This window comes from Saccopteryx leptura, chromosome 7 (assembly GCF_036850995.1).
Source record: "Saccopteryx leptura isolate mSacLep1 chromosome 7, mSacLep1_pri_phased_curated, whole genome shotgun sequence".
In the NCBI taxonomy this organism is placed as follows: Eukaryota; Metazoa; Chordata; class Mammalia; order Chiroptera; family Emballonuridae; genus Saccopteryx; species Saccopteryx leptura.
In genome coordinates this window covers 121,403,107-121,409,173 of record NC_089509.1, presented here as the reverse complement: position 1 = coordinate 121,409,173, position 6,067 = coordinate 121,403,107, and positions in this window count along the sequence as shown.

Here is a 6,067-nt window from a genome sequence, read left to right as displayed (position 1 = left end):
ACCAGCACTGACCACAGGGACAGGGGTGGGGGCTGGTGAAGTGGATGAGGACCAGGACTGACCACAGGGACAGGGGTGGGGGCTGTCAGGTAGATGAGGACCAGGACTAACCACAGGGACAGGGGTGGGGGCTGGTGAAGTGGATGAGGACCAGGACTGACCACAGGGACAGGGGTGGGGGTGGCTGTCAGGTGGATGAGGACCAGGACTGACCACAGGGACAGGGGTGGTGGCTGTCAGGTGGATGAGGACCAGGACTGACCACAGGGACAGGGGTGGTGGCTGTCAGGTGGATGAGGACCAGGACTGACCACAGGGACAGGGGTGGGGGCTGTCAGGTGGATGAGGACCAGGACTGACCCCAGGGACAGGGGTGGGGGCTGGTGAAGTGGATGAGGACCAGGACTGACCACAGGGACAGGGGTGGGGGCTGGTGAAGTGGATGAGGACCAGGACTGACCACAGGGACAGGGGTGGCTGTCAGGTGGATGAGGACCAGGACTGACCACAGGGACAGGGGTGGGGGCTGTCAGGTGGATGAGGACCAGGACTGACCACAGGGACAGGGGTGGTGGCTGTCAGGTGGATGAGGACCAGGACTGACCACAGGGACAGGGGTGGTGGCTGTCAGGTGGATGAGGACCAGGACTGACCACAGGGACAGGGGTGGGGGCTGGTGAAGTGGATGAGGACCAGGACTGACCACAGGGACAGGGGTGGGGGCTGGTGAAGTGGATGAGGACCAGGACTGACCACAGGGACAGGGGTGGCTGTCAGGTGGATGAGGACCAGGACTGACCACAGGGACAGGGGTGGGGGCTGTCAGGTGGATGAGGACCAGGACTGACCACAGGGACAGGGGTGGGGGTGGCTGTCAGGTGGATGAGGACCAGGACTGACCACAGGGACAGGGTGGGGGCTGTCAGGTGGATGAGGACCAGGACTGACCACAGGGACAGGGGTGGGGGCTGGTGAAGTGGATGAGGACCAGGACTGACCACAGGGACAGGGGTGGGGGCTGGTGAAGTGGATGAGGACCAGGACTGACCACAGGGACAGGGGTGGGGGCTGGTGAAGGGTAAGAGAGGCACAACCGGCAGCTGTTGGGCAGCGGGGGCCGGGGCTCTAGAAGGGAGACAAACTCCCCACCCGGCAGGCAGGGAGGGGGGCTGGGACCCAGGACCAGGGCAGTGGGGACTTGGTCCTCCTTTCTCCCTAGCAAATGGCATCCCCGTCACCACCAGGGCTGTGGAGCCTGAACGTAGCCGCTCTCTGGCCTCCCCAGCCAAGGAAGACGGTGCACCCAGGAGCCCTGAATCCCTGACTCTGAAGTCCAGGGAGCCGGGTCCTTCCCCTGAGCTCCACTCCCCACTCACATCCCCCTCAGAATTAGGGGGAGGGGAGGCCAGGAAATGAAGGACCAGGAGCCACTCTGTCCCCTTCCTGTCCTACCCCCGTCAAGAGCCAGCCTTGGACCCCTGAACCCCACTCTGCTCCTCCCACCCCAGGGCTGGGGGGGTCTCCACTCAGCTCTCAAGGCCTCTCCTCTGACCCTCCAAGGCTGGGGGACAAGGAGCCAGTGGGGTGGGGGACCCTCGCCTGGCCTGAGTCCTGGGACACCCTTGCTGAGGTTTGTGGCTCTGTGATAGCACGGGGGCTTGTTACACAGCCTCCATGCAGGGCAGTGTCTCCCTGTGCCCCCCCGCCGTACGGGAACAGAGCAGGGATGGAGGGAGGGTGGCCTGCAGTGAGGGCCAGGCAGCCACTTTAGGAGGGAGGCCTGCTGACGCTCACTGCGATGCATCCCCGGGTCCAAGGGTCATATGGAGAAGGGGTCTGGACAGAGGACAGTGGCGTCACACACCATAGGCCAGCCCAGGGAGGCCCAGAGGGCCGTGAAGACATGGGCTTCGGGAGAGGCTCATGTCTGGCCTCCCGGACCTCAGAGACCCTTGACCAGAACATCCACCTGGTGGAAGGCCCACGGCCTCTGCTTGCCTCCACCTACAGCCCAAGGTCGTGGTGCAGACAGGGCCTGGGCAGCTCTCCACCTGGAACTAACTCCCTGCACCCTCGCATTCCTCCCTCCTGAAGGTCTGGGAGGCTGCCTTCCTTCACCTTTAAAGGGAGTGCTCTCTTCCCACCCAGCTGCCCCCAGCAGTCTGGTCCCTTGCAGGTGATGGGGCCTACGGACACCACACTCCAGTTGGGTTTCAGGGCGCAGGATCCAGGCAGGAAGCGCGGGCAAAGGGGGAGGCCCAAGGCCCTTGTCTGCCACTCAGCTCAGACCGGGGCTGGGGGAGCACAGCGGGACAAAACCCACAGCTTGGAATTTTGAGGTCAGCAGGCCAGGTGACCTGGGGGATGAGGGAGGAGCCCCCTGCGACTGTGGCCCAAGGGGTAGATGGAGCACAGAGAAGCCATGTGTGCAGTCTGGGGACAGGCAGTGCCCCTGCCGGCAGAGCCAGATCAGAGGACACAGGGCCCCCTTCAAGTCCACTCTGCCATCTGCTTCCTCTCAGGAACCTTGACCATCTGCAGGGCTGCCTCCGCCAGACAGCCTGTTCACGCTCACATTTCTGTGCCAGGTGTGTGGCCTGGGTTCCTTGGAGATGCACGGCTTCTGGGACAGGCTCAAGGCAGGAGGGGTGGCCAGTCAGACCACGTGCTTCCTTATCCCCTGGGCTCTGCCCGGCCCCACTGGGTGAGGGGTTGGCAGGACCCACGGGTGGGAGGGACCCCTGTCCACAAAATCAGGAGTGTGTGCTCTTTGCCGGGGGACTGAGCACCAGGGCTGCCAGCTGACTGAAGACCCTCTGGGTCCTGGCTTTCGTCCAAGCATGGCAACTGCTCCCAAGGCCTGAGTCCAACGCAAGGCAGAGCCCAGCTTTCGGCCTCAGACCAGGCAAGCTCAGAATACGAGTCATCAGGTCCAAGGTCCCACCCCTCCCCCAGCCAGTCGCTCTTGGACTACATACCTGTGGCCCGTCTCCCTCTCAATCCTGAGAGCCACTGGTCACTGCGGATTTCTTTCAGACAGAAGGGCACTACCCAGGCCAAGTCACAGGGAACACCTATGTGCACATGTCTGGACCAGGGCCAGTGGGCAGGGGAGCCAGGAGATAGGCCCTCCAGGGCACATCGGGAAACCCCTTCCTCACACACCCCGGGACCAGGAGCTGGTCCAAGAACTTCCCACTGACTCCCGTGACCCCACAGGAAGATGCCAGATGCATCCTTCAGGGTCACACCAGGGACATCGTATGGGCAAGGCTGCTGGTTGGTCCTCACCATCTTGGGAAGCCACCATGGCTTTCAGGGCCTGAACCTTTGTTGGAAGAAGCTGCCCTTCCCGGGGCCCCTGAGTCCAAGAGGCCTCAAGCTGAGGATGGTGGGTGGTGCGCTAGGTGGGAGTGGTGTTGATGAGGCCGGCTGAGGCCCCCCAGTCCTCATGGGGGTCAGGGAGAAGGTGGAAGGGTGGTCTGGGACTACATCCAGCGTGAGGTCGGTCTGTCGCCAGTGGGGTCAAGGTCAGAGGTCAGGCATGTTGCACTGTAACCTGTCATCTCTGCCTCTCCACAGAGCAGCATCCTGGCGACCACCCTCAGGAGCCCTGCGAGCCACATGACCCCTAAATTCTTCTCTGAGCCCTGTGAGTTTACACACATGGGATTGACCTCAGCACCCTGAGTCCTGAGCTTACAGGAAGCCTGTTGTCTACCGGACAGTGCCCCCTGCTGGCCTGGGTGGAGCTGCCCATTCCCCAGCCACATCCCTGGGGTGAGGGGGCAGCCTCCTTGCCCCCCACAGTTCCCCAACCCACTCCCAGGGCTGAGACCACAGGCGTCCCCTCTCCCTGTCTCAGTGCAGGCTGGGGCTTCCTCACCACGCCCTGAGCAGGGGTGGGGTGGCCCTGGGCTCTTATGTAACCTCTTCTCACATTGCACAGTTTAGAGGTTTCAAACCAAAAATTATAAGCTCTTCCTAATCCAAACACAATAGCCACCTCCCTCCTCTGGCACATTCTAGATCAGGGGTCCCCAAACTTTTTACTCAAGGGGCCAGTTCACTGTCCCTCAGACTGTTGGAGGGCGGACTATAAAAAAAAACTATGAACAAATCCCTAGGCACACTGCACATATCTTATTTTAAAGTAAAAAAACAAAACGGGAACAAATACAATATTTAAAATAAAGAACAAGTAAATTTAAATCAACAAACTGACCAGTATTTCAATGGGAACTATGCTCCTCTCACTGACCACCAATGAAAGAGGTGCCCCTTCCGGAAGTGCGGTGGGGGCCGGATAAATGGCCTCAGGGGGCCGCATGCGGCCCGCGGGCCGTAGTTTGGGGACCCCTGTTCTAGATTATCCTCAGCAGCAGCCCCACTTCCTGGAGGCGGCTTTGGGAGGGAGTGGTCTCTGCAGCCCCACAGGCTTGGGGTCCCGGCTCAGGGCTCCGGGTTCAGGGCTTGGGCTCAGGGATCGGAAGGCAGGTTTTATTTTGTTGACTTTCCCAACAGCTCGGCTTCCTCATTTCAGGGGATGCTGTGTGTGGCGTGGCAGGGACAGCGTGGAACTCCCTGTGCTTTGGTGTCACGGGCACGCCACCAGCTCTCGTGACATCCACGCCACCTGATTGTGTTCTCCGTGGGTACAAGGGCATGCGGCCTGGGCCCTGTGGGTCTGCGGTGTGGACCCATGTTCATCAGGTTTTCCTGCTGGTTGCAACAGGATTTCCTGGGTGTGCAAAAAAACTCTCAAGACCTCCCCATCTTTGGGGTGCACGCTCTAGGGTCACAAACACGGTTTGCCCCTCGCTTCCTGTCTGGCATCCACCTGGCCCGGCTGTGTTGTGTTTCGCTGACTGAGCCACCATCGACTTTCAGAAAAGCAGAAAAGAAAAGCTGGAGCAGGGTGGAGGGTCTCCAATGGTCCACAGATTATAGAGTCTATAATCACTGGGTCTATATAATCTTCCTACATCAGGCCGGTTAGCTCTTCCGTGGACTGGCACTGGTTCGTATCGTCACCTCTGGGAGACACCCAGCCCCCCAGTGTCGGGTAAACATCACAAGAGCAGAGCAAACAGCTGTACCCCACACACGCTCTGAGAGTTCCCAGAGGCCCCCACCCTCACAGTGACCACTGTCCTCCAGGCCGCACTGGTAAGAAATGGGCAGCGCAGGCCCATGTCCACAGCCCAGTCACTGCCACCTGCAGGCTGCCAGGTGGGGCAGCCCAGCCTCCAACCCACGGACAACTAGAGAACACTGGCCTCAGACCTGGCTTCCAGGAGGTCCAGGACTAAGTGCCAGGCGCCATCTGCCAACCTCAGAAGGACAGAGAGCCAGCTGCCAGGCTCTGAGTCTCAGGAACCCGTGTGTCTCTCCGGTCACCTGGCCGTCTTGGGGCTGCCCACAGGCACCCAGCCAGGGAGGGCCGATCTCAGGGCCAGTGGGGCAGGAGGACCCAGGAAACCACAGCAGCAGCCCCACTGACCACCCAGAGATGAGGACCCTGACCAGGCATGTGGCCCCAGGGACCTGTCGGGGGAGCAGGGGCTCTGCCTGGACTGGACTCTCCTGGGTGACGGGGCGAGGGCACCATGGAGAAACCTCCCTGAGGCCTCACTGCCAATTCAGCAGCAGCCGGCTGCCCCAGCCGGATGTATGAATCAGCCTGTCACCTGGTTTGTCCTGTTTTTATTTTTTAATTTTATTTTTAAATGTACATGCGCTTGGCCAAAAAAGAAGTGCAAGGCATCTAAAACATACAGAAAATACCTCCTTTCTACCCTGACCTCCAGGCACCCTCCCTCCCCAAAGTGAGCTCAGCTATAGTCTCAACACACCGGCATAACCAGCTTCAAGCTGACGCCCTCAGGAACAGGTGGCTGCCCCATGGTCCCGTTCTCAACATCCCCCTGAGCGTCTCAGAGGCACATGTCACCTTCTTTCCCAAAAGGCTGGCCACAATCTGGCCAGCAACTGCTGCCTCGTGCTGGCAGTGCTGTGTGTGTCCTGAGGACAAGCCTGTGTGTGCACATGCATGTAGTGTCCTTGT